The 15,203-nt window shown below is 61.0% G+C and overlaps 1 long non-coding RNA gene across 2 annotated transcripts; it reads right to left on the bottom strand.

The window, feature by feature from the left end:
* Positions 1-5,687: 5,687 nt before the first annotated feature.
* LOC116666557 lies at positions 5,688-9,064 on the bottom strand. 2 transcript variants are annotated; one of them, XR_004323499.1, is made up of 2 exons: positions 8,437-9,064; positions 5,688-7,816 (listed from the first exon to the last, which is right to left on the bottom strand). It is a non-coding gene; the product is annotated as an uncharacterized LOC116666557 (long non-coding RNA). The 2 variants fall into 2 exon arrangements; XR_004323514.1 differs by having other exon boundaries at positions 5,688-7,947; positions 8,437-8,504.
* Between the last annotated feature and the right edge of the window lie 6,139 nt (positions 9,065-15,203).

The raw sequence follows: 15,203 nt of genomic DNA, 5'->3' as shown, positions 1-15,203 counted from the left end.
AGGCGAGGACCCTGGGTGGTGAGTGTGGTCTGCCACTTCCATCCGCTCACCTCGCCCTCAGAGCGGCCCTGGGACAGGTGTTACCACACACTGTGGCTCCACAGAGGAGTTAGGTGGTGCCCACCGCACACACCAGTCTGGAGCAGGGCGGGGACCCAAGACCCCAGCCCCTCTCCCCACCCTCTGTGAGGGTCACACCCAAAATGGCCAGTTGAAAATGGCCACCCTTGCTTCATCCAAGTCCAAGTGTGAGGCCCCCACTCCCTCAACTTCCGCCGTCCCTTTTCAAACCGAGACCCTGGCAGCAGCATGCGGAACCTCTGGGTGGTCCTCACAAGGGACCCGCCCCCTTGGCTGGCCACGAACCCACACGCCTGCAGCACTCATGGCCTGAGGGTCAGGTCAGTGGATGTAAGAAGGGACAAGGCTCCACTGGTCCCCTCTCCAGGTCTGTGGTCCCTGCCCCTACCTGGCCTGGGCCAGTAGAGCCCTCAGTGTGGGTTTGGCTGTGGACCCCTCCCCACCGGAGCCCCTCATGATGGGTGGAGAACTCGGGAAGGGCCTGGCCAGCCACGTGGCCGGAGCCCCTGAGCTGAAGGCTGAGAGGCTGTGGGATGCAGGCCCCACCGTGGCCACTGCTCCAGAGCCCAGCCTGGCCTCCCACGGGACAGCGCGTCTGTCAGCCCAGTCACCCCATCCGCTGTCCCTGATGGATCCTGCCCCTCAGGAGGGGCCCAGCTCCTTGGCCACCAATTCCAATCAGCAATCCCTGGGAAAGGGGGCGGACCTGGGTGAGGAATCTGGGGAGATCCGAGGACCCCAGGAGGGCGGCACGTCCTCAGGACAGGACCCCCGGGCCCAGCCTGGGATGAGGCCCAGGGAACACACACGGAGCCACCGTGAGGGCAGGGCCCCTCCTTGGGGCGTAGGGGCCTCCGGGTGGGGAACAGCAGGTGTGGGGCGTCGGGACAGGGCCCCCCAGGCCAGAGGGAGCACTCCACTCAGAAGCATGGAAACCCGCCCAGGTTCTGAGCGGCTCGCGGTGGAGACGTGGAAGGCCCGGATGTGTGGCCTCCGCGGAAAGCCCCTCCTGCGACGGGCTGTGGAGGGGCCGTCGTTCTCCTCCCGTTCATCACCGACACTTGGGTTCATTATTGTGTTCTCTCTGACATCGCCGGGAGCCAATGTTTATTTGTTAAAGGGAAGCACACAGTGAAGCATTTGCTTTGTTACAAAGGAAAAGCCACATTCCAGGAAACACACAAAGGCCTTTACCCACCGAGGAGACGGTAAAGGGGAGCCCCCACCCCATCCCGCTCCCCACCCGAGAGCGCAGATGCCCAAGTCGGACCGAAGAAAGAGGCTCCGGCAGCCCCGGCGTCTCCAGTCCCTCCCTCAAGACTCAGAGGAGGAGGAAAGTCCTCATCAACAAACGCGTCACCCGAGCTGGACTCTTACTGGAAAGTTAAACTGACCACGTGGAAGGGCCCCCGACAACCCCCGCTCGAGGGCACCATCCTGGGGCCCATCCCGGGCACCCCGGGCCATTTTCACCCCAGGGCCACGGACCAGAGGACGGAGGCTGCCGGGACCTCCGGACCCCAGCTGGGCAGGACGGTGGGGCTGCGGTCTGAGCCCCCGCCAGGCTCACAGCGCTGGCTCCCTGAGAGGGCCTGACCCCGACCCCACCCAAATCCCCCACGCCCTCCCCCAGACCACCCACCTCCGCCCTCCCAGGGGCCAGGTGAGGGACCCCGCCACTCAGGTCACAGAAACAGGCAGAGCGTCCCTGAGAGAACTGCCGCCCGCTCCTTGGCCTCCGAGCTCGCCGGGCCCCGGTCACTCTTTAGTCCTGTACCGCCCACCGCAGAGTCCGCCCTGATTCCTGCAGCGAGAGGGCTGGGAGCTGTGGCCTCCCCACTCAGGACACCTGTCGACCCCTCGGCTTTGCCCCTGACCCCACCCCATCTCCACATCCCTTCCCTGAGCCCGTCCGTCCACCTGCTGACCTGTGTCCTCGCACGCACCTCCCCAACCCCCTCAGACCCAACAGACCCAAACCTGCCCCCCGTCTGCCCTCAGTCCGGCGTCTGCCCACCTGACTGCACAACCTCGGACACGTCGGCCCCTCAGGCCAGTGGCCCACCGGGGAGGTGAGGACACCGGGGGTCACACAACCACAGGCTGCAGACCCCCAGTGGCCACAGAGCAGGGTCGGGGCCTGGGCCAGCTTGCTCCAGAGCCCCTCGACAGACCCCTCAAATGGACCTGGGATTTCCACTGGGCGCAGGGGTGTTCCACCTGGAAAACACATGTTCATTTCCCCTTCTGTCTCCCCGACTTCGCCTCTCAGTCAGTGAGCTTCAGCGTCCTGGTGCCTGTGCTGGCCTGGAAACACCCCTGTGAGCCCTGGACGCCAGCCCCAGCTCTTCCCGACACCCACCTGTCGTCCGTAATCTGTCTGTCACCATCCACCCGTCTGTGCACACTCTCATGATCACGCTCGCTGTCACTGTTGCTGCTCTGTCGTGACAGGGAAGCGAGCATTTTCTCCCAGACACCTCGCCTCCTGCAACCCTGAGGAATCGATTCGCCAGAAGAGGAAACTTGTGCACCAGTGGCAAGGTGAGCTGGCTCTCCCATGTGTCCTCGGGGGCCCCGGACACCCAGGGCCCAGACGCCTCCCGTCCCCCTGCTCCCCGTCAGACAGGTGGGTCGGCCCCTTGCCCCCTGTGCCCCACTTGGCCTGGCCCCCAGGTTGGGGGGAGGCCTGGCTGAGGTTATTGGTCGGGGGCCCTCCGGCTGGGACGGAGGAGACAGGACGGGGCCAGGTGAGGGTGGGTCACAGCTGCAGAACGCAGCCCAGCATCACCCAGGACTCCGGCTCGCCCCGCAGGGGCCCTGCAGCAACCCCCCCACGGTGGGGGGGGGACGCCGCCTTGCTGCCCCTCCCCCACCCCAGTCAGGGCCCCCCCAGGGATGATGGCCCAGCTTCCAGGGCACCTCAGCCGCCCCTTGTGAAGCCAGATGGCCCTCCCCTCTCGCGGCTGTTGTTCTGGAAGTGGAGGGGGCGGCCCCCCCACTAGCTCCCACGGCTGGAGGTGGGGACGCACAGGCCTGGGAGCACCCGCCAAGGCAGCCGCAGGGTCCTGGGCTGGGGGTCTCCCTGAGCAAAGACCAGGCTCTCAGGGCCTGATGCGGCCCACGAAACGGTTCAACACGTCAGCCCAGGAACCAAGCGGGGCCCAGGCACCTCTCCTCCAGAGACTCCCCAGTGTGCCATCTGCCCACGTCCACCTCAGACCCACACAGTCCCCATCACTGATCCCCGGGTCCCAGCAAACAGGAGAGGAGGCTCGCGGGAAGGAAGGACACACGGATTCACCCCAGGACCAGAGAAGCCCAGGAGTCCACTGGCAGAGGCCAGTGGTGGGCAGTCAGCCCGATTCAGGGTAACTGGGAGCAAGATGACCACCCCCCCGGCCCTGCAGCCCAGCCCCTTCTGTCACAGTGCGGGGCCCCCTGTGGCCTGGTCCACACCTAGAGCTTCCCCATTCGTGTGTCCCCCACGGTCTTGATGCAGGGGAGATCCAACTCACCCCAAGGACAGGACACAGGCCCCGCTCCCTCGGGGACCAAAGAGGGAGGGTCCTGGCTCTTGCTGCCTCCTGCTGGTCACCACGCAGCAGGTGGACGTCCTGCGGCCGGTAGATGTCTGGTCACACAGGCCCCTGGGGCAAAGGGATGAGCCTCAAATTGAAGGCGGGGGTGGGGGTGGCATATAGAGGACGCAGAGATGGAGCAACTCAGCCAGGCGGTGAGCCGCGCCTGCGGTGACAGGAACCAGAGTCCTTGATGGAAACACACAGCCCTGGTCCAAGTCAGGGACCCTGTGTGACAATAAGGCCGCAGCAGACGCTCACTTGTCTTCCAGAGACGAGGCAGAGGGCAGTAAGGCACGCACAGGCACGGGAACCAGCGTGTCCCCGCCCCCCGGGGTGTCCTGCCACTGAGAGACACACCGGAGGCTTCAGGAGGAGCCTGGCTTCCCGTGGTGGCCAGAGCTAACTACCCTCCTCGGGCCCCACAGGAAGTGGCCGCTGAGTGGCCTGGGTGTCTGCCCTCCCTGGTGGAGGACAGGGGAGTGAGCAGCCCTGCGGGGACGTCCTCAGTCACGATAAGACCCCAGCAATCCAGTTGAACCATAAGAGATGCTCAGTGAAAAGTGTCCCCAAAGACCCCAAGCCCTGCCCCGTGGGCCCACGAACACGCGTTTACTCGGAAAAGGAGTCTCCGCAGATGGGATTGAGTTAAGGGTCTTGAGACGGGGAGACCCCCCTGGATTGGCCAGCTGGGCCCTAAACGCTGTCTCGAGTGACTTGGGGAAGGGAGGCAGAGGGAGCAGTGACAGAGAGGCGGGGCCACATGACCACAGAGGGAGGCAGGGGAAGGTGGGGCCGCGGCCACATGCCCGGGGCCGCCAGGAGCTGGGGAAGCCAGAAGGGCCGACCTGGGAGCCTCGGAGACAGCTGGGCTCTGAGACACCTCGAGTTTAGACTTCCGGCCGCCAGAAAGTGAAACAGTGAATTTCTGTTGTTCCAAGTCACCCTGTTAGTAACAACTTGTTGCAGCAGCTCCCAGACCCTCACAGGACAGAGAGATGTAAAGGGGACGGTCTTGGCAGAGCGTTGAGCGGGGAGGGGGTGCTGGGGGTGCTGGGGAGGGGCTGCGGCCCCTGTGACTCTGTGCCGCCCACGAACGGAGGGGGCTGAGGAGCAGTCAGGGCGTCGCTGCATCTGTCTGTTCCTGTCTCAGCCTCCCACACCACCCCGGCCACCAGGAGGGACCTACCAACTACAAGCCTTGCCCACTGCTGTCTGCTGGACAGGCCCTGTCCCTGCTGGGCCAGGACTGGCTTGATCTGCATTTGGCAGGTATCAAGGTGCAGAGGGGCGGCGGCCTCTGTCCCTCGGTCCCTCCCAGGCCCTGCTTGGTGTGGCCCCCCTTACTCTTCTGACCCACATTCCCCACTCCCCTGTGGTCTGGCTGGTCACTGGTCACTCCATGGAGATGGACACGAGTCAGTCCCTCCGTTGCACTGAGGCTGGGCATCCAGTGACCCCAGGATGGGATCTGAAGGAATCCATCAGCCATGGGGACAGTGGCGGTGAGCCTGAAGCCTGGCCCGTGCTATCCGAGGCTGACGGCAGTGGTGACGCACGGCGTGGTCCGTCCCCACCTCTGGCTGCGCCCCCAGCAGGTGGTGGTGCTCGGTCTACGTGAGATGCTCTCACCTTACCCTGCTCCATCGGGGGTCTCGCTCCCTCAGGTCCAGGGTCCTCAGCCCTGGCTGCGCAGTGGCTCCACCAGGACCACTAAGGTCCTCTACCCAAGACCTGGACCTTCCCTGTGGGCTGCCCGACTCTGGGGGCTTTCAGCTCCCAGGGGACTTCCCACTGCGCCGCGGGGCCTGAGCACCTGGCCAAGCTGGCTCCTGGCTTTAGCAGAGAGGGCCCAGGCGTGGGGCAGACGTACCACTGCCTGGACGGAGGTCTCAGCCCCCCCACTCCCTCCCTCGAGCTGCCTCTTCCTCCACAAAGGCAGATAAGCCCTCTCCGAGGTCCCCAGAGGGTCCATGAGGGCGTCTACACCCAGTGTATGATGAAGCTTCCAAGAACCAGAGCCGCTTGTTTTCAAGCCCAAGAGGCAAATTTTTCAGTTGAAATAAAACAGAAAACTCAGATAGGGGCTGGGCGTCTCAATCACAGAAATGAAGGTGTCTGATTTCTCTGCCTCGGGTAAAACCAGGGCCAACAGAAGCGCAGGTAAGGACGCAAGCATCAGAAGGTCTGGGAACGCTGAACGATGAAGAAGGCACGCCGGGCCTCCCGTACTTCGGAGTGGTTGCCTGGGGCGCTGGTCACTCAGAGAAGTGGCAGGTGCAGGTATGTGCACACCTGACCAGGGCATTCGCAGAGGGGCTGTCCCGCTGCCCAGGGTCCAGCTTGTACGTTGTTTTGTTCACCTGCCCTCAGCTCTCAGTGGAACAAGTTCTCTGGTTTTCATTTTCCCATAACAAAATGTGCTTTCTAGGTAAAGACAAAAAACTTATGTTTGGAGTCACAGACGCCTCCTTACTGTCCGAGGCGCCTTCAGCCGGGCCTGAGGAGCCCTGCCTCCCCGAGTCATGCTCTGGGGTCAGACCAGGCTCACCGGGGCAGGCAAACTTGCCATCAGCCGGCCATCATTGTCTCCAACTCCCGCAGGAAACTCTGGCCCCATATGCCTTCCTTCCTCACCGCAGGCTTTCAGCAGAACCACCCACCGATTCTGTGGCGCCCAGCCTCCCCACCAGGGCCCAGGCTGCAGCCCCAGGCGTCCACACGGGGGAGGGTGGAAGTTGGAGACCTGGGACTGGCCTGGGCTCTGCCCTTTTCTGTTTGTGGTGACTATGGCCAAGCCATGGGCTGGGTTAGCCATCGTAGCCCAGCCCCGAAGTGTCTGCAGCCACCTCTGAGGTCAGTTGTTCATGATAAACATGATCGGAAAGAGCTAAAGGGAGAGCAGGTGACAGGAACAGTGTGGGGCATGAGGAGGGCCGTGTCCCAGGTCTCGGTGGGGCCCTTGGGACACACCCCACTGAGCGTGGGTCCTTGGCTTCACAGGAAAGAATTCAAGGGGGAGCCACAGGTGAGTAAAGGTAGGTGTATTCAGAGAGACACACACCCCCCAGACAGAGTGCAGGCTGTGTCTGAAGGCAAGCGCGCGGCCACGTGCTGCGGGGTGGGTGCTCAGGGTAGCTGAAGGCAGGCACACAGCCCGCACAGAGCGCGGCCGTCTCTGCAGGCTGCGGCCAGAGGCTGGGAGGCGGGGGCGGGCCAGCCTTCATGGACTGAGCAACTCCCTGCGCTGACACGGGGAGGGCTGTTCCAACTACTTTGGGGGAGGGGGGATTCCCAGGAATGGGGCCACTGCCCCCACGTGACCTTATATAGTCAGCCTGAAAACTGCCCCGGCCAATCAGCCTGTGCTCCTCAGGGACCCCGGCCTGGTGAGCCACCCAGGGTGGCCGTCTCCACAGAGGCCACAGCCAGGAGGTGCCCGCGGCCGCCTTGCTGGGCAGGGAGACGTGCCGGATGGTCCCTGGAGCTACAGAGGTGATGGCGAGCCCTCCTGCCCGCCAGGCCTGCTGGCTCAGGTGCAGACCGACGCTGCGCGAGCTGTGTTTCTCTTTCCACAGAAAGGGACGACTTTGTTGCAAAAGAGTGGAAACAAAAGTGGAGGGACGACTTCCTACACAGAGGCTGGTTCCCCCAGAATGTATCTATTTCTGCATCTCAGTCGCTGGGGCCCACGAAGGCCGACTGTGCGGTGGGGGTGGGGGGCCCGAGGCCCGGGGCGCAGGAGCAAGTTTAAAATGCACAGAAGTGTTCTCCCAGGAAGCCCTTGGCCGTGGGGAAGACGAGTGCCAAGCCCCGCCCCTGCTCCGGGCTCCCAGCAGAGCTATGCGAGGAATCCAGGCCGGTGCAGCCCCCCACGCGCGCAGCAGCAAGGTTGTCCCTGGGAACGGGCTCCGCGGGGTCAGGCACATCCTTTCAGAAGGGATTTCCGGCCACAAGTCAGGGCTTGCAGGCAGGCGTGCAGTCGGGGGCGGCCTGGGGCGGCCACCCGAGCTGCCCTCGCCCCCCAGCTCCAGGCTGGGGCTCTGTCAGGTGTGCAAGGCCAGGTGGGGGACCCACCTGGGCTGCCCTTCTGCAGGAAGACCTTGAACCGTCATGCTTTCAATCCCCTTTCCACGTGGCAGCTCCGAAGTGTTCTGCAGATAAAAGGTGTGGTTCTGAAGGACGTTGAAGGCAGAAAGCTCGACCCGGGCGCAGCGCTGGGAAGGGTCGCGGGCCTTCTCCGCAGACGTCCCATATGCGCTTGCATCTCAGATCTGACTTTGCCCTAAAATAGACCTCGAGAGTCACTGTGACCTTGAGAAAGTCCCGACTATTTTTAAATGAGCTCTCTCAGGGGACGCACAGATGACTCACTGGGGACAGATCTGTCCTCGGCAGCACCCTCCCCTCCAGGGGCACGCAGCGCGCGGTGGGCTGAGGGTGCTCGAACCCCGCACCACACGAGTTTGCACACGGGTGGAAACTCGCTTCGTGACTTGCACAAGAAGCGTGTCCGGCCCAGGCCCAGGTCCCTGCCTGCCCCCCACGGCCGTGCCCCGGCCCCCGATCCTGTGGGCGGGTGGAGCCCCAAGCCCGTTTCCTGGAGAACCTGACGGCAGCCTCCGCATAGTCGGAGCAGCCGCGCCGGGACCCGTCAGGACTGGGCCCCCGCAGCCCTGGACCCTGAGGCGGAGCCCACACCCACCGCCAGGGCTGCCGCCCGCAAGCGGGAGAAGCGCGCCTTCCCTGAGGCTGTCCTCGCGTTCCTTCTCACCTCTGAGTCTTCCCTCAAGGAAAGCGCTCTCAGTTCCCTGATGCGCAGGTTCTGCCTTTGCCAGTTCGCCTCCGCCCTGCAGCTGAGCACAGCCGCAGACCAGTGCTGTGTGTCCCCGCGGTCACTGGGCAGGGTCACCGCACGGGGCCGGGACAGCGCCAGCCCCCGGGGCCTCGTCCCCAGCGGAGGCTGAGGGGCCGGCTCCGCCTGTTCCAGCTCCGCGGGTCGCATCCTTCTCAGGCTGGGTCATGCCCGGGGTCTGCACGTCTGCCGGCGGTTTCATTTTAAAAAGGGGCCGCAGGCCCGGTGCTGAGACGCTGCCGGCGTCTGGGCCCCAGGACAGGGATACACCCGGCGGAGAAGTCGCACGCCCGACAGGCCTCTTTCAGGGTAGGTCATGTTACCACATCAACAATACGTTAAATAAGGAGGCTTTAAACAGAAACATTTTAAACAGAAAAGTGCGATGGGGCTTTGCCCTGTGTTCCCCGTGGAGCCAAGGTTGAGTCAGTTTGAAGTTTGAATCTTTCTAGAACTTTCTAGAACTCCACCCGCAAACACCAAGCCATTTCTGCAACCTCCCGATCCATCGGATTTCACCACTTCCCGTTCTAGTTCACCGTTCACTCCAAGGTGCCTGGAAGCCAGAGGCCGGGCCCACAGAGAACCGGGGCTGCCGTGCGTAAGGGCGCGAGTGTGCACGGACTGTGGGTGAGTGTGCCTGCGGGCGAGTTCTCCCGGGGGCACGAACACCCCTGGGGGGTGTGGGCTGGCTGCCGCCCGCCCCTCCCTGTCTGTGCGAGAAGCTGCCGGAGCAGAGCTCTGCTGTGCCCGCCAAACGCGGCTGAGCAAGCAGAGGAATAGAAGATGCAACGTGACCCCCACTCTGGGCCGGAAGGAAGTGTTTGCAAGTCAAGTCATGGCTCTGGGAATCCAGAATGTTCCCTGAAAACCTCGGGCCTCTGAGGGTGGGGACAAGGGTTGGCCGTGGGCAGTGCAGGAGGCTGGTGACAGCTGCTGCCCACTTCCACCCTCCCCCGGGCTTCTGGACACTGTCCCTGGCCCCTGGGGAAGGGGGACAGCAGGCCTTGTGCAGTCTCCCAGCCTCCGGCTCCTGGATCTGCAGGGCCGGCCTTGTCCCCATCAGCGCCAACCCCATCCCCAAGAATGGCCCCACTGGCCCCCAGGCAGCTCTGCCCTTAAAAGGAGCTTCCCCTGGGGACCCCTGTCTTGGGAATCCCAATCTGGAGCTGGAGGCGGGAATCCAGGCCCTAGGAACCTTGTCCTGTCCCCAAAGGTCACAGCATTCTCCAGCTCTGAGGAATTCCGTGTCCTTCCCAGGCAGGGCTGTCCGGGGCGGAAGAGGCCTCGGGCAGTGGGGGGTGGGGGGACGGCCAAGTAAGCGGACAGTGGGGAAGCCGCCCCTGCCCACCCCTCCCCGGGCTTCAGGGCGCGTTGAGCGGGGCTCCCGGCCATCCCACCCGGAGCTCTGCCGCCCCAGCCTGCTCCCAGGCTCGACTCTCACTGGCGCCTCCCAGGGCCAGGCTCCTGCTGACGTCCGTGCGTTGCCCTTCCATGCAGTGACGTCATAAGCTCTCCTGTTATTTATAAGATGTCTGTAGACTTTCTCGGGTCTTAACGTAAATAATCATAGCGCCTGGGCACCTTTCCTTCCTCCTCTCAGTCCTCGACGCAGTCACACCGCGTGTTACACAGGGTAGAAGCGAGAGGGTGGCAGATTTAAAATTCATGGGAGAAGGAACTTTCTAGCAATAAAGCAGCACAGGGCGGTGGGGCCTGGCGGCATCAGCCGTGTTCCTCCGGAAGGGAGCGGGTGAGGCTGGCGACCCCGTTTCTCAGGAAGCACGACGAAGGCTGGTGCCAAAGCAAGGCCAGTCTAGGTGGCACCCAAGTGCCTCCCAAGCCCCCTTTTTGAGATCCCCGTTCCCTTCTTTCTCCCAGAGGCCTCGAAGTGACAATGGTTGTCGACGTCCAATATCCAGAACCCAGAAGTGCTCGGGGGCAGCCTGCCTGCTGTCTGGTTCACAAGCAGCTCCCCACCTGCTGCCTCTTACCCGAAGCCTCCTCTCTCCCCCTGTCTCTTGGTCCACCTGGCGTCCACCTGTGTGTCCTGCAAGTCCAGGTCAAACGTGACCTCTCGGACCCTCCACCAGGTGCGACGCTGCCCCCTGGTGTGTCCCCAGTGTCCGGGTCTCCAGGGACAGGTCATGCAGATTTTTCTGATGCAGGTTTTAACCGTGAGCGCTGCACTCTCCCCAGTGTCCCAGATCAGACAGGGAGCCCCGCGGTCGCCCCAGCTGATCAGGACTTTGTCGTGACACCCGTCACTGCTGACCTGTACACGAGTCAGGTAACGGCTCTCACGGCTCTCCGTTCCCGGAGATCGAAGTGTCACCGTCGCTTTACTCCCAACCACGGTGCTGTGAGCTGCGAGGATTGGCAAGTGTCTGCAGTTCTCACAGTGAAGGCCCGCTCTCCTGACCGAGGGCGGGGACGGAGCACAGGCACGAGGGGACTGGGGCAGGAGGCGGCGGGGTCCCGCCCGCGGCACGCAGGCAGCCTTGCGGGGTTTTCTTTGCCCCCCTCCCCTCGTTTTCCTGCGTCCACACGTGCCTATAGTGTCAGCCGTGCCACGCACTCACTTTTCTGTTCTTTTTTCACTTAGCACGTCAGACGCGGCCCCCCCAGGACGCAGGCCCGACCGCAGTCACCTCCACCACGGCGCCAGGTCCCCTCTGTCCCCGCGCCTTTGCTCGCCAGGTGACTTCCAGTAGTCAGTCACTTAAATTTCATCCTAAGTGCTGAGGGGTCTTTCTGAGCCTGTCCTGTACGTGTCTCGGGAGTCACCGGAGCGACTTCTGTGTGGGTCAGCCCGGGAACGACATTGCTGGTCAGGGAATCTGCACGTTTGTGTGACTCAGTGTTTATCGACGAGGTGTCCTCAAAACACAGAAGGAAGGAAGGAAAGAGCGAAAGAGAAACCAGGCCACGCGGCCCCAGGAAAGGCTGTTGGGTTTCTGGGTGTAGGAAGGAGGACCTCACGCCTTAAAACCAGAAAACACTCACGCAGCACACGTGTGCACACGCGTGCACACTCACGCCCGTTCGACTGCTGGGCGCGGCCCCTCCACCCTCCGCAGAGCTCGGGCCGGCACCGCTGCCATGCCCGCTGTGCCCACGGGGCTGGGGGTGGGAGCTGACCGCTGGTGCTGCTGCAGGTGCTGGGGCAGTGGGAGGGTTGAGTCCCCAGACCCGGCACAGAAGGTGTCCACCCTGTATTTGGGGATCCCGGGGCCCCCGCCGGTGCCGAGGGGAGCTTTCCCTCCACCTCCAGGACTGCCCAGGTGGTCAGGGGGTGTCCTCCCCCGCCTGCCCCCATCAGGCACCCCAGGGACCTCCACCTTCCCTGGTGCTTCCTGCTCCAGGGGACTTCAGGGGTCCAGCCGCCTCTGACACCAGCTCCAGGAAGGAGGACTCAGATGAGCTCACACCTTCCAAACGCAGCCAGGCAGGCGGCCGCCCGGGGCCCAGGCAGCTCCCTGTCGCCGCGCTTTTGTAGCTCGCAGCCTGTGACTCAGGGCTGGCTGGTTTCCCGGGCTGGTTTCCTTTTCCTTTTGCCATAAATAAAATCAAGATGAGCTGAAGGCGTCTCTCAGGGGTCTTTGCACTGACTTGTCAGTGGCACAGACGAGGGCCCTGAAGCTGGGGCGGCGCAGGCCTCTCCCAGAACCACGCAGGCAGAGCCCCAGAGGGTCCGAAGCAAAGTCGGCGGAAGGAAGGGCTGTGCTGGGCATCCTGGGCAGAGGGCACCACTGGCCGTTGGCACCCCCTCCACCCACCCGGCCCTGCACTGCCCTTTCCTCCTCCTTCATCCCAGAAGCCCCCGAGGGAGGCAAGGCAGAGAGGAGAGGAGAGGCGGGCCCAACGGAAAACAGGAAAGGGGGAGGCAGATGGGAGAGCGGGTGTGAGCTCAGAGGAAGGGGGACAATGGGCTGGGAAGGGGGAGGAAGGCGGGGGCTGGGGGGGCATCTGGGCCATCTGCCCTCCTGGGCTCAGGCCTGGATCTTGCAGCCCCTGGTTTCTCGCCCTGTGGCCCGCCCCCATGCTCCCTCCATTGATTCCAGGGTCGGAGGCTCACGTGTCCCCATCAGGGCTCCCAAGGCCACAGGAGGGGAAACTCACCTGGATGTCCCTCCTCAACTGAGAACGTCCCTGGGGAGCCCACGTTCTAGTATGAAAGTTACCCCCTTAGAACTCTGCTCTTACGTTTTTTAAATTTACTTTTCTTATTGTAAAAGACACACACCCAGAAGTGTGTTTATGATGGCGACGTGGAGTTCAAAGAGTAATAAGATAAAAATTGCACCAAATACAGCCCAGTCTCTTCGGGGTGCTCCAGCAGACTTGGGGACCAGGGTGTCGGGTGAGGAGGCAGCCCCTGGAGACACAGGCGACGGGAGGGAGTCTGCCATCCAAGGGCTGGTGACCAGGCCAGCGGCCATCCTGGGCCCTGGAGATGCCTGTGAACCACGGGGCCCAGGGGCCCCATCCCCAACACGGGGAGGGAGCCGGCAGCTCTGCCGCTGGGAGCATCTGAGAAAGCCCTCAGGCGGGCGAGCTGCCCTGAGTTGGCAGGGCCCGGGACTTGGGAGGGACCCCAGAGGTGTCTGCTGCCCGCCCAGCTTAAGAAGAGGGACAGTCTCACCCACCACGGGACTCTCCCCATCACTGTTCACCATAGTTTTACCCCAAGTTCACGGAAGTCGTTTGGTTTCACTTTTTGAGCCTCATAGAGACGTGTCCTGTATGTCGCTTACTAACCGTGTCCACATGGTTATCAAGGGGGTGTAACGGGAAGCTGGGCGGGGCTGAAGTCACAAGTGGGCGGAGGGAGGCCGCGGAGGCCAGCAAGGGCAGGGGGAGACGTGCTGGGGGGGGTCGGGACCACGGGGGGGCGGGGCGGTGGCTGTGACCGCTGACTGACGGCTCCCTGAGCGGAACATGGGGCAAACCCCGGCTGCTCCCTCCTCTCGCCTCCAGTCTCAGCCAGCACCTCCCCTGGGCTGAAACTCAGGGACACCAGTCGACAAGGGAGCCAGGAAGTGTGGTTTCAGAGCACAGAGTGGAGGGGAGGGTGGGGATGGATCTGAGCGTGAGCGGCCCTCGTCTGAGTTCACGTGCACGTCTGTGCAGTGTCCCTGCCTGAGGGGCGTTGGGCGGGTTCCAGTCTTCTCTCTGACGTGTGTCAGAGAGGTGCAGTTGTTTCTCTAGAGTGTTTTCCGAACTTTCTGACCACAGTATTTTCATTATGACCCAAGGCAAATACACAACTGAAACCAGTGCTTATGAAGCAATACTTACCCTCAGGGTGTATGATACCTGCTGGTGTTTTCTACTCTATTTATTATTATTATTATTATTATTATTATTGTTTTTACTATCATCATCATCACCATCATCGCCATCATCATCACCATCATAATCACCACCATCATCACCATCACCACCATCATCACCACCATCACCACCATCATCACCATCAGCACCATTGTCATCACCACTGTCATCACCACCATCACCACCATCACCACCATCGTCATCACCATCAACACCATCACCACCATCATCACCATCACCACCATTGTCATCACCACTGTCATCACCACCATCACCACCATCGTCATCACCATCAACACCATCATCACCATCACCATCAACATCATCACCATCATCATCAACACCACCATCACCACCATCATCACCACCACCATCACCACCATCGTATCATCATCATTACCATCACTGCATCTCATAAAATCAACTTCATCACTCACCAATGGATACGCAGTTTGCAAGCCACGGCTCCAGGGTGCTTGTCTAAGAATGGCATTGTAGTAATGATGTCGCATGTACATCTTTCATTCTACTGGGAAATGTCAGACAGCTTTCCAAAGCAGTACAACTCCATGTACCCATCAGCAGTGCAGAAAATAGCTTGCCATTCTTACCAACATGTGGTGAGGACACAGTGGAATCTCATTGTAGGTTTTAATTGGCATTATTTACTAACAAGCAAGAGTAATTTTTCATTTCTTTATGGGCTGTTCCTCCATCTTTTCTGTGACATTTGTTAAGCCCATCTTTCTTTTGTGTCGTTTGATTTTTTCTTTTTATAATTTGTAGATGTTCTTCATGTATTCAGGATACTAATCCTTTGTAGCAAATGTCTTTTCTGTTTTAAGCTTGTCTTTTCACTTTTATTTTTGTGTCTTTTTATGAACAATTTTTTTCTTGAGGATAGTTGCATGCATCAGTCTTGTCATTTATGGATGAATGTTTCACATTTTGTTTAAGAAATTCTTCCTCCACTTGTGATCACAAAATAGTCTACATAGTCAGTTCAAAATTTTTTTCCTTTTACACTTACATTCCTTTAATGTATTTGAAATTTATTACCATTTTTGAATCACGGTCTGAGAGAAGGATTCAATTCCTTCTTAACTAACATTCCTGCACCATTTGTAAGGCCCATCCTTTCCTGCTGGGCTGTAATTGTCTGTTTCCATATCTGTGAGGGTGTACGTTGGAGCTTTCTACTCTTGTTTGGTTAATCTCTTTGTCTAACCCTCTGCTGATACAACGCTGTCTTAATTATTGTATATTTTAATATATCTTGATACCTAGCAAAGCAAATTCCTCACCTGGTTCTTCTAGAATATCTTAACAATGCTTAGACATTTGTTCTT

This window comes from Camelus ferus, chromosome 1, assembly GCF_009834535.1.
Source record: "Camelus ferus isolate YT-003-E chromosome 1, BCGSAC_Cfer_1.0, whole genome shotgun sequence".
In the NCBI taxonomy this organism is placed as follows: domain Eukaryota; kingdom Metazoa; phylum Chordata; class Mammalia; order Artiodactyla; family Camelidae; genus Camelus; species Camelus ferus.
Note: the sequence above shows the minus strand (reverse complement) of the source record. Positions and strands in the feature narration are given on the sequence as shown.